This window comes from Bos taurus, chromosome 3, assembly GCF_002263795.3.
Source record: "Bos taurus isolate L1 Dominette 01449 registration number 42190680 breed Hereford chromosome 3, ARS-UCD2.0, whole genome shotgun sequence".
Lineage (NCBI taxonomy): Eukaryota > Metazoa > Chordata > Mammalia > Artiodactyla > Bovidae > Bos > Bos taurus.
In genome coordinates, this window is record NC_037330.1 from 41,495,401 (window position 1) to 41,509,157 (window position 13,757).

Here is a 13,757-nt window from a genome sequence, read left to right on the forward strand (position 1 = left end):
CAAAATGTAGAGATAAAAAAGAAAGAAAATAGTGAGTTTCCATATGCAACATTTCATATAGTGATAAGTTTGTGATAATATTTATCATGAACTCAAAATCTCTATCTATGGTTCCTATCACCATATTTATATATTTCATCTTTATAATTCATAGTATTTTCTCTGATGAAATCTTATTTTCATAAAATCGATTTTTAGTACTATCAAGAAAATAGTCTTCAGATCTGAAAGTACCATCAAAAGTACAAATCTTTTTGTAGAAGAATTATTTTAAAAGCATAAATATAAAATTATACTTATGTTCATAAACAAATGAAACCAGTTGCTTTTCTACTAAGGTAAATTTTACATGGTATTAGCTTTATTCTCCCTAAATAGATTTATTCCTTAGCTTTATTCTCCTTAAATAGATTTTTTAAAAACCCTATCTGGTCTCCTTAGCACTCAGGATTACCAAATATTTTCTGAAAAAGCTAAATTTGGATACAACTGTCAGCAAAATTAAGTATCCCTTGAAGTTAGAACAAATATGAAAAATTATCAACACTGTATAGTTTCTAAAAACCAAGCCTCCTAGAAATATGTGTCCTTTAAAAAAGAATAAAAAATGGCACCCTTTTGGTAGAAACCAACATAATACTGTAAAGCAATTATCCTTCAATTAAAAATAAATAAATTTTTAAAATGGCGTCTTGCTAACTTGACAGGGTAGGTATGATGTGCACTTTACTAAATGCACAATCTGAGTTCTTATATGACAATATAAAATAATGTCAGTTTATTGATAAAGCATATTTTTCCTCTCCATCATCACATGATAAGTGGACCATGAGAAAACTACTATAAAGTGGTCTACCTAGCACAATACGCAAGGAACAGTAATTATAACTTAGATACTGTAGGATGACACAAAGCCTTAATCTCTGACTTCTCATAGCTACAAACAATCATTTCTGGAAAGGCTCAGAGGCACTGCATATCATTCAGCTTAGTGGCCTGTATCCACACTAACATCTAGATCATGGAATGAGTTGTTTCTAAAATTGAGTAAGATCAGCATAAATCTCTTAGCTGATAGTTTGTCCTAATCAATGACTCTTCAGAAAAGGTCCTGAGCTTAATAAAATGTGTTCTGTTGAATTGTTGAACTTCTACCAGAAAAAAACACAATGAAAACATTAGCTTGTGGAGGAAAAACCAATTTCACCAAACTTTTAGTTATTAACTATAATTGATGAATTCCATTGATGGCAATCTCTTGAACAAAGAACAGAAAAGCGTTTACTCTACCACATAACCAATCAGAAGGAAATCCTCCACAAACTGACTTTACCAGGCTGATTTTTTCTGAATCACACCTGAAAATTATGTGATATCCCTCTTCATCAGGTTTAGAAGAATTTAATCATATTTGCAGTCTGCCTTGTCTCCAAAATATCAAACTCACTGACAGAAAACATACCTTCTTTGAAGCTCAGTTCACTGATTGCCACATAAGTTTTACAAGTATAAATTATTATTATTGAACATGACTTGAAAATAATATAGAAAGAACATAAATTTGTACCTTGTCATGCATTCCTAGTACTTTCATAAAAATAACCATCTTAAAACATCACTCGTAGGTATAGATATGAAGCAATATGGTGAATATAAACACGTTCTCAGGAACAGAGCTGCAAGAAACCTGCTGGTAAATCATACTCATCTATGTGGTTTGTACCAAGTTACATCCCTAAGCTATTTGTTGTTGTTCAGTTCCTCAGTTGCATCCAACACTTTGCAACCACATGGACCGCAGCACGCCAGGCTTCCCTGTCCTTCACCATCTCCCAGAGCTTGCTCAAACTCATGTATATTGAGCCAGTGATGCCATCCAACCATCTCATCCTCTGTTGTTCCCTTCTCTTCCTGCTTTCAATCTTTCCCAGCATCAGGGTTTTTTCTGAGTCAGCTCTTTGCATCAGGTGGCCAAAGTATTGGAGCTTTAGTTTCATCATCAGTACTTCCAATGAATATTCAGAGTTGATTTCCTTTAGGATTGACTGTTTTGATCTCCTTGCTATTCAAGGGACTCTCAAGAGTCTTCTCCAACACCACAGTTCAAAAGCATCAGTGATTTGGCATCCAGCCATTTCTATGGTCCAAATCTCACATCCATACATGACTACTGGAAAAACCATAGCTTTGACTATTCAGACCTTGGCAGGCAAAGTAATGTCTCTGCTTTTTAATATGCTGTCTAGATTTGTCATAGCTTTTCTTCCAAGGAACAAGTGATACCAAGGGAACATTTCATGCAAAATACAAAAATAGGCACAATAAAGGACAGAAATGGTATGGACCTAATAGAAGCAGAAGATACTAAGAAGAGGTAGCAAAAATACATGGAAGAACCATAAAAAAAAAAATCTAAATGACACGGATAATCATGTTGGTATGATCACTCACCTAGAGCCAGATATCCTAGAATGCAAAGTCAAGCAGGCCTTAGGACACATCACTATAATCAAAGCTAGCAGAGGTGATAGAATTTCAGCTGAGCTCTCTCAAATCCTAAAAGATAATGCTCTTTAAGTGCTGCATTTAATATGCCAGCAAATTTGGAAAACTCAGCAGTGGCCACAGGACTGGAAAACGTCAGTTTTCATTCCAATCCCAAAGAAGGGCAATGCCAAAAAAATGTTCAAACTATCACATAGTTGCACTCTTTCACATGCTAGCAAGGTCATCCTCAACATCCTCCAAGCTAGGCTTCAAGAGTACATGAACGGAGAACATCCAGATATAAAGCTGGATTTAGAAAAAAAGCAGAGGAACCAGAGATCAAATTGCCAACATTGTTAGAACATAGAAAAAGCTAGAGAATTCCAGTGAAACATCTACTTCTTCCTTATTGACTACACCAAAGCCTTTGACAGTGTGGATCACAACAAACTGTGGGAAATTCTTAAAGAGATGGGAACAGCAGACTACCTTACCTGCCTCCTGTGAAACCTGTATCCCAGTCAAGAAGCAACAGAACTGGAAATGGAACAACAGACTGGTTCAAAATTGGGAAAGGAGTAGATCAAGGCTATATATTGTCACCCTGTTTATTTAACTTATATTCAGAGTCCATCATGCAAAATGCTGGGCTGGATGAAGCACAAGCTGGAATCAAGACTGCCAGGAGAACTATCAATAACCGCAGATATGTAGATGACACCACCCTTACGGCTGAAAGCGAAGAGGAACTAAAGAGCCTCTTGAGAAGGTAAAAGAAGAGACTGAAAAAGCTGGCTTAAACTCAACATTCAAAAAACTAAGATCATAGCAAAGCAATTAACATCCTAGTATTAACAGCAATTTTTTTTCTTCATAAGAACTCAAGATTAAGTTGTTGTTGTAAAGATTAAGTTGTCCCCTTAATCTTCAAAACAAAACCAAAAAGCCTCTAATAGGACTTTTTATGACTGAGCCAAATCCAATTATTGCTTTGTGACACAGCCTTCAGAGCACATTCTTGCCTGATCTGCAGGCCATGTTCCTATTATGAGGCCTGTCCTACATTTCCTGGCGTCTGGAGGACATTCTCTTATAATGCTAACACAGCTTTTCGGCAGCACCATTAGAATCTGACTGGAATTGAGCAGAGGTAGTATGCTCCATGAAATTTAACTCCTCCTCTGAAATTAACTACCACAGCAGCACATAAACAGCAAAAGGAAAGAGTATAACACTTGCCTTGGTCTAGAAGCTACTGCAGTTAAGATGCATAATAGCTTCAGGAAATAAAAATAATTTTATTAAAAAAATAACTCATTTTATATATATATAGACACACACACACACACATAGATAAAGTCATACTGAGTAGAGAATTGAGGCTCCTGCCATCAGTGATATTTTGTTTGTTTCCCAAGCTACTTTAGAAGACATTCATTTACTTCCACCCTAATATGAACCAAAATAATAAAAATATATATCTGTAATATCTTTATCAAACTCCATTAGAATTTACTCTTGAAAGATGCAGTATACGTTGAAAAAGAAGTTAAACATGTCTTTATATAAGTAATGAGTTCTTACACTCAAATGACATTGTTGCTCTTCAGGTAAAGTCTAACCCAGTAAAGTGGTTAAAATGCATAATTAATTTATTATTAGCTTTTCCTATCATTCTTCCTTAGAAAATGTGGACTAAACAAGTATAACATAAAGAACTTTTCTTTCATTGTACATTGTTTTCTATTTTTCAATGCTATTTCATTTCTATTTTAAGGCCTTACAACATCCTTGGGAATAGGGAGGGCAAAATACATCATTCTGATTTCACAACCGAGTAAACAGGACATTTATGTTTCAATGTTTATATTTCTTCATAGATATTCCACAGGCACCTCACACTCAATATGTTTCAACCAGAATCCTTATCTTTCCTTCACTTGTCCCCCAGTGTATTTTTCCTCCCTACTGCAGTTAATTAAAAAAAACCATTCCATCCACAACCCTGCTTTCTATTACACCTTTGTCTCTTTCAACACACCTGCTCCTTCTATTATCAGATATCTAGGATAAACAAATAAAACCTAATCATATGTAAAATCTAAATCAATGCTATTCCAGATACTGGTCTCAAATATTACCTTCTAATTTGTTGGTTTCACTTACAGTTTCCTGCTCTATTCAATTAACCTTCTAATCTCCATCCCCATGCCCCAAAAGAGATGCCCTGTTTAGAAATACCTCTTTTATCTACTGACCTCTGATTATTTCCTACATAATTATACTTTTTGCTTTGGCCAAGGGCCACTTTCATCAGCTATGGATTTATAGAATATCCCCTGATAAAGCAATCTCCCCACTTTCCAAGTCACATTAAAGGATTTTATGTGTTTCTTCATAATTGACATTTAAGACTGATATCTTACTCTCTAAATGTCTATTTATCATTCAGAATTCACTTAAAGTACCACCTTATTGTTGAAGCTTAAAAATCTCATTCTCTCAAAGTATTGATCTCATATTATCAAAATTATCACATCACATTCTATTTTTTTTTTTTTTTTGAAGTTAGTGTGGACTCCTCAAGCATAGGGCTTCCTAGGTGGCTCAGTGGTAAAGAATCTGCCAATGAAGGAGCTGCAAGAGACACGGGTTTGGTCCTTGGGTCGGGGAAGATCCTTTGAGGAGGAAATGGCAACCCACTCCAGTATTTCTGCCTGAAAAATTCCATGGGCAGAGGAGACTGGTGGGCTATAGTCCATGGGTCTGTACAAAGAGTCTGACATGACTGAGCACACACATGCCTCAAGCATAGGGACAATGAGTTATACTTATATTTCCTAGCACAGTGTCTGACACAGAATAATTCCACAGTAAATCATGAGAAACGCTGGGCTGGAAGAAGCACAAGCTGGAATCAAAATTGCTGGGAGAAATATCAATAGCCTCAGATATGCAGATAACACCACCCTTATGGCAGAAAGTGAAGAAGAACTAAGCCTCTGGATGAAGGTGAAAAAGGAAAGTGAAAGAGTTGGCTTAAAGCTGAACATTCAAAAAATGAAGATCATGGCATCTGGTCCTACCACTTTATGGGAAATAGATGGGGAAACAGTGGAAACAGTGTCAGACTTTATTTTGGGGGCTCCAAAATCACTGCAGATGGTGACTGTAGCCATGAAACTAAAAGACGCTTACTCCTTAGAAGGAAAGTTATGACCAACCTAGATAGCATATTCAAAAGAAAAGACATTACTTTGTCAACAAAGGTCCATCTAGTCAAGGATATGGTTTTCCCAGTAGTAATGTATGGATGTGAGAATTGAACTATAAAGAAAGCTGAGCACCAAAGAATTGATGCTTTTGAACTGTGGTGTTGGAGAAGACTCTTGAGAGTCCCTTGGACTGCAAGGAGATCCAACCAGTCCATCCTAAAGGAGATCAGTCCTGGGTGTTCATTGGAAGGACTGATGTTGAAGCTGAAACCAAAACTTTGGTCACCTGATGTGAAGAGCTGAATCATTTGAACAGACCTAGATGCTGGGAGGGATTGGGGGCAGGAGGAGAAGGGGATGACAGAGGATGAGATGGTTGGATGGCATCACCAACACAATGGACATGGGTTTGGGTGGACTCTGGGAGTTGGTGATGGACAGGGAAGCCTGGCGTGCTGCGGTTCATGGGGTCACAAGGAGTCAGACACAACTGAGTGACTGAACTGAACTGAAACATTAATAACCAAAGAAGTATAAGACTAAACAACAAGGTGATTACCTTCCCATATCTAAAAACATTAAAAACATTGTTCCATTCTCAGAATATCCTAAGAAATTAACTTCTCCAAATTGATTTTATTGAAAATAATTTCCATTTTTACTAAGGTCAGATTCTAAACATAAATATAAAGAAGACAAAACTGAGCTTAATTTACTCTTTCGTTAAACTGATCTCTCCATAACAGAGTAAATTTCAGAAGTAAATTTTATTTCTACAGCAACCACAGTCATTTGCATTATTTCTTGCCTTAAAATTCATCTTCTAAAAGGAAAAAGCCTTTATATTTTCACCCACTCAGCTTCTGGTTCCCTATTTTGCCTTTTTTCTCCTGAAAGTAAGACATCTCTTAGAAATATATGTCTTGGCAGAACAAACAGGTTTTATCAAAGAGGCATGGGCTAACAGGGCAGGGAAGAGTGAAACACTCATCGTTCCCCTCTCATGTGTTCCCTTTCTTCCTTATTCTGTGTTTTTAGGGGGTGCACAAATAAGAAATCTGATATTCATTAATCTGTCAATGATTCTAAGTAAATGCACCTTCTAAGTAACATTATTGAAGAACAGTTCCTCCTACAGTGCAAGAAACTCTCCCAGAAGGCAGACCATTTGTTCTAAAACTAGATCTAACTGTATGTTTTTGAGTGAGTTTGCTGGCTTCTGCAAATGAGAACACTGGGGTCTATCAGTAGTTTTCAAAAGCAGCCCTATAGAGTTTGAGGTTTCTAGAGGGATTCCTCAGAATCTACCACAAGTGATAAAAGAACTTAACTGATGTGGGACAATGAACCACAATCTCCCCATCACCCCACCACCTCCAATGAAAGCAAACTCATTTTACCTACTTTTAAAAATGCTTCTATTTTAAGATTTTATTGTCAGAAAACATGTTTTTTCCCCTAATTATAAAAGCCACTTACCTAGAGGTCCCCCAGTTTTCTTTCAACTCTAACCTTCTCCTAATCACTAATTCTCAAAGATCAATAACAGCTGTGCACGAACTGGGGCTTGGATACTTGTACATCTCAGACTCAAAAGGAAAACACCATGAGGAAAGGAGAGATAAAAGTGGAAGTTTACTAATTCAGTTTCCAAAAGTTTCCAAGTAGTTTCTACAGAGTTAGCTGTATTGTGTTAAAACTAAGACAAAAATTTCATACTGTCCTGTTCCTTGACTAAGCTTACTAGGGATGTCCAATCCCCCAGTAAATCATGGTTTTATCTATTTTATCCATGGATTTTATTTAATCCATGGTTCTTTCTTCTTTGCACTCCTTTTAAGAACTCATCCTATCACATGGCTTCAACTACCTACTTAATGACTTTTATATCTATGTCATGTCTTCAAATTCAGAATTTCTATCTAAGTGGTACTTATAATACAATTGATCCATCAATAAAAAGGTGGCATATCCATAAATGAACTAATCTTACTTGAATGATCATCCCTAGGGAATAAAGTAAAATCTCCTTAATATACAATACATTCAACACTCCATCATCCTTAACAAATAAATACTTAGACTTCAGTCCTCGCATTCCCCCTACTCCCCTGCTACTCCTTCTACGTACAGCACTATCTATAGTATCTTTCCTATCTGGTCAGTTCTTGCCTGTTTCAAAGATTAGATTGTGCTTCTTCTAAGCAGCTTTCCTAATTATTTTCTCAGCTATGCTATTTGCCCCCTTTTTGTGTAGTCATACTACTTGGTAGTTGCCTCAATCACAGCACTTTTAATACAAGTATCTGTTTGCTTGCCTGTCTTCCATCCTGGACTGAGTCTCCTGGGGTCACTATATTAACACAGTATTCCCTGGCAAACTGTAAACTCTCTATGTTGCTGACTTGACTAGCCAAGCCATTATATTTCATCAATATTACCACTATTCTTCTAGACATGTTTAACTCTTCCATCATCCTGATTCTCTACATCCAATCTTTCACTAAAATACAAAAAAAAAAAAAAAAAATGTTGTCTTATCTTTCAAAGGATTTTTCTTCCATCTTAAGACTCATCTCAATGTCTCAAGTAATACAAGTTCTTACTATATTCTACCTACAAAAACGCCAAATGCTACTGACATCTCTCTCTCTCTCTCCAGCCTCTCCTCACAAAATCTAATCTACATTCTTCTATCAGGCTCACCTCAATAAAAATTACCACACACCCCTTTCATTAAAAAATCATGGTTTTCTGTTTCTCATTACATCAATTTCAGGCTGCTCTAATTCCACCTGTCATTTACAACTTTTTTTTCCAATTATTACCCAATATACTTCTCTAGTCCAATCATAAAGTCTACTTGCATACTATAAGCCTTCTTTTCTCTAAATTCATATTCACATTCTCAGTGTTTTCATGCCTCTTCTGTTATCAGAATTTTTGCTTATGCCTCTTGGCCAAATGTAAAGCTCACTTAGTCCAAATAATTTCAAATAAAGCATCGATATTAAAATATAAAGAAAAATAGGACTCAGACAAATTCACAAAGAAACATGTGGATTTTGTTGCTGCCAGAATATATAGTGATGTAGTGAAATGATTTTCAGGGAAACACTAGGTCACATTTATAAAACAGACACAAAACCTTGTCCTTGACTTCACAGTTTAATTAATTAGTTTTGCAACTGTGTGTGTGCTATTTCATAAGATTAGTGTTGTCAGAAGCTGACTAATGATGCTATACAATCTCTTCAAATAAACCCCATATCTGAACCAACATATCATAGCAACTCAAATTGTTGATGTTGCTCTGGAGGAATGACAAAATTTCTAGTGTTTCTAAAAAACAGAACCCCATCTAATGAATCCTCAAAGAGAACTGGACTATTAAAGAATAAACAGTTCTGGGCTACAGTAAAATTCCTTCTTGGGGCCTTTAACCTTCCTGGGGCTTTCTTTAGGCTAATTTTGAAATTTATTATGTCTAATGAAACTTTCTCAAAACCCCAATATTTCAGTTTCACCAAAAAAAAAAAAAAAAAAAGGAGGAGGGGGGAAGGACAGTTAGGACCAGAATGTGTGATTTAAAAAGGAAGGAAAAAAATCAGGCAATGGGAGAAACTAGAATTAAACTCAGTAATAAAACAGTAAGTTTAGGTCCTACACAAATTGATTCTAAGTTGAGACAATCCATTCCCTGATTCAGCAAATATTTATGGTCCCTCTTTATTTCAGGTATACCTATTAAATAAGCTAGGCACTAATTACTGTGGACACTGAAGATAATTAATGGCAGGCTTAGGGACTCCTTCCATGAACTCTGAAGTCCACAGTACTTGACTAGGTGTGCTGTGACTTTCATAAAAGCAGGAGGCAGACATGGACCACCTTGTTAAATGCTTCTTGATCAAACGTAGCTGCAAGATTCAGTTTCATGTCATTGAAACTGCTTATTTTCTCTACTTCTCACAGAATGCCAAAACAACAATGAAGCTCCATCATAGTAAGGATCATAGTTGTCTTACTCATGTTTTTATCTGCAGAGCCTAAATTCGTGCCAAGAATATAGTAATATCCCAATAAATAACTGAATGAATCAATCAACCAATAAGTTACTGAAAATAAACAAATATCTCAGTCTGAACTCCAGACTGTGCACCTTAATATTTGATACAGTTTAGTTGCTTATTTCCTCATTAATTTTAGAATTGCTTTGAATTTTTTATATTTACAGTCATAACAGAATAATTGGTTAAACAAAGTGATTAAGTAGCTGATTAAGAGAAATTTCAAGTCTTGAGTCCACACTAACACAAGCCAAATACTTCAGTTTTATACTGTCAAGAAATAACAGTGGAACCATATGCTTATTATAAGAACTTTCTATAGCTATTATCACTATACTACTAATACTAGACTAACAGCAGGAATGATTGATAATATCTAGAAATATTGATACTGTTTGCACTTCTGTGCTCACCTTTTTCTTAAAATCAAATGATAGAGATACATATTTCAAAATGTAGGGTTAAATTTCTTACATCTTCCTTTATTCATACCTGTGGAGTGACAAACATTGAGAGAAAAATTTGCTTTCTATAAGAACTGAGGTGCCTTCATTTTTTTGTCAGATATATTTTTCTTTGTCAGAATTTTAGTGTTCCACTTTTATAGCTAGGCTGTTCAGCCCTTATGGTTCTTACAGCTAGCAAGAAATTGGAAATTCCTTATTTTTCCCTAAGAGAGAAAGAGACTCACAATATAAAGTCAGCAGTTCCCTAAAAATCATCAACATCTGTTGCAGTCATAAGTAACTTGCCTTTAGAATCTCCCCATAACATCCTGCAGAGCTTTGCCTACACCCACTGTTTCAGCCAGAAAAAAGAAATAAATGCCTTGTGAGAGTGATGTAATGGTCTCAGGGAACAGAATACAGTTGAGTAGAGAAGCATAAAGTCTGCAGTGCTATATATGACACAGGCACCAATTCTGCATAAATTAGATGTCCTGAGCCATTTGCTGATGTTCCAGTTCCATGTAAGTTCTGATTCCCCTGAATGCCACAGAAGTGCTGTAGTATAAAAAGAGAGTAAGGTGTGGTAGGGAGAGTTCAGTTTTAAAAGTTATTCTTTACATATAAATGCTATGTTCACTTTATTGACTTACCAAATTCTTAAAATGTATAGGATCTCCAGTTTGTGTTGACGTTGTAGATTTTTCTACAACCTAGATCCTCAGACACACTAGGAGTTATAAATCTTACCAGCAACTTATAGATATTCAAATCTAGAGAGCAGAATTTAATCCTCAGAATAATCATGTTAAATTTTAATCCCTAGCAGAGACCTACTTCTGCCTTTCATGTTGTCAGGAAGACTGTGTCAATATAATTTCACTTTTATTGCACAACATCTATAAACTATAAGCTAGTACTGAATAATCTTTCACCAAAGCCTAAACTGTTCATCTGTGTGAGATACAGGTTTCCTAAGATACACATGTTCAACCCAAGATACAGGTTTCCTAAATATAAGAGATGGTCATAAAACAAGAATTCACAATTCCTGACAAAGTACCTTAGTCAATGTTATTTAAAAATAATAATAATACTCAACAAGGCTGACATTTTGGTTATCAAAAAATGAGAAAGCAAACAGAAAATGTATTCTGGATTATGCTCATACTCATCACTACTTTCGTTGTCAGGGTCAAAAGGGGGCCTTGATTACTAAGAATAAACTTTTTCCCTTTCCTGTCCTCCTTGCGTCTAATGGAGAAAAGTGAAAGGGAAGGCAGAGAACTCTGTGTGACCCTGGAAAGAACTCCCAGCATCCCCAATGCCCCTGTCTAATGAACACAGCCTGTGGTCATGAAGTCAGACATCTTTTTGTCCAACAAACCTAGGAACATAGGTCACTTCAATCTGCTATGACATCACACATCCACTTTCAGACTTCTGACTGCCACTCAGAATGTCCTACAGAACTCAAAATATGTTATAAGCAAGATTCCCTACCTTTCCAACCTCTGCTTTCAATGTTCCCTTCACCTCGATCAAACTCAAACTAAGCTTATGGTACTAGTTTTTGAACCCTGCCTAATGACTTGGAGAGAGATTAGTTAGGTTTTTGTTTGATTTTTTATTCTGTTCTTTGGGATCTACCCTCAAAGACCCTGAGTTAGTTAGCCTGAAATGGGGCTCAGCCACAATATTGCTTTTAAAGTTTCTAATAAGGTCCTAGCACATAATCAGTTCTAAAAACCTCTGCTCAGTAATATAACCTGATCGAAAAGAAACCTGCTTCTCCCTGAAGGACATGACTTCCTCTCTCAAAAGAAGGCTATTTCCTCTCCCAGCAGAAAGTGTCCCCAGGTTAGAGTTTCAGTGGGAACTGGTATGAAGTTCTGGTATGAAGAGCTTGGGTACCCTCTGCTCTTCATTTCTACTTATTCTCCCTTCATTCCAATGGTGCCATGACTCAATTTTGAACCTCTTGTCTCCAGGTTTCAACACTTGTTACAGCTCTTTGTAGAATCATCTATAGACTCTCAGGTCTCACTCTTATATTTCAGAATTTGCATCCTGGTTTATCACTCTCTCTAACACTACCACTGTAGATGATCTTCTATTACTGAAGCCCCTCAGTTCCTTGACCTCCTCTTTCTCAGTGGTCCTGAGCCACTTGCTCACATGATCATACCCCAGATAAGAATGTACACACAAATGGTTTTTCACATGGAAACTTCCTCTCTTCAGAAAGTTGGCATCTTCCTTACTTAAACAGCTGGCTCAGATGGTAAAGAATCTTCCTGCAATGCAGGAAACCCAGGTTTGATCCCTGGGTTGGGAAGATCCCCTGGAGAAGGGAATAGCAACCCACTCCAGGATTCTTATCTGGAGAATTCAATGACAGAGAAGACTGGTGGGATACGGTCCTTGGGGTTGCAAAGAGGACTGAGCGACTAACACTTTCTTAAACAGCACTGTTTTGTTTTTTGTTTTTTAACAAGAAAAGCAATGGGCAATCAATTTGCAAGAAAAAGAACTGGGGAACTGAATGAATCAAGCCTATAAGCTGTAGTGTTGGAGTCATCACATGTCTGGACCAGACTATAAGCCAGATTCCACTGTTACTACCTCAAGATATTAGAATTTTTACATGTTAAATAATTATTGAAAAAAACAAGTCTTTTTTAGGCTATCCATGTGGTACTGTGGTAAAGAATCCTGCTGCCAGTACAGAGATACAAGAGACACAGGTTAGATCCCTGGATTGAAAGATCTCTTCGAGTAGGAAATGGCAATCCACCCCAGTATTCTTGCCTGGAAAATTTCATGGACAGAGGAGCGAGGTGGGCTACAGTCCATAGGGTCACAAAGAGTCAGACATGACTGAGCATGTACTCACTTGCCACAGATTAAAATTTTGTCATTAAATTAAGAATTAGATTATGCATTATTTTAATATAAATCACAGCAATATTTTTTTGATCTCTCTTCTATATAAAATAAAAGCAAAAATGAGTAAATGGGACCTAAGTAAACTTAAAAGCTTTTGCACAGCAAAGGAAAGTATCGCCAAATTAAAAGACAGCCTACAGAATGGGAGAAGATATTTGACAATTACAGGACTGATAAAGGGTTAATAGTCAACATTTATAAACAGCTCATACAACTCAACATCAAAAAAAGCCTACCCAATTAAAAAATGAGCAGAAGAACTGAGCAGTTTTCTAAAATGGAAATGCAGAAGGCCAACAGGCACATGAAAAAATGCTCAACATCACTAATCATCAGGAAAATGCAAATCAAAATCACAATGAGATATATTATCTCATATTTGTTGATTCAGCTGTCATCAAAAAGAATGTAAATAACAAATATAAGCAAGAATGTGGAGAAAAGAGAACTCCTGTGCACTGTTGGTGGGAAACAGTATGGAGGTTTCTCAAAAAACTAAAAATAGAACTACCATGTGTACATGCTAAATCACTTCAGTTGTGTTCGACTCTTTGCGACCCCATGGACCGGAGCCTGCCAGGCTCCTCTGT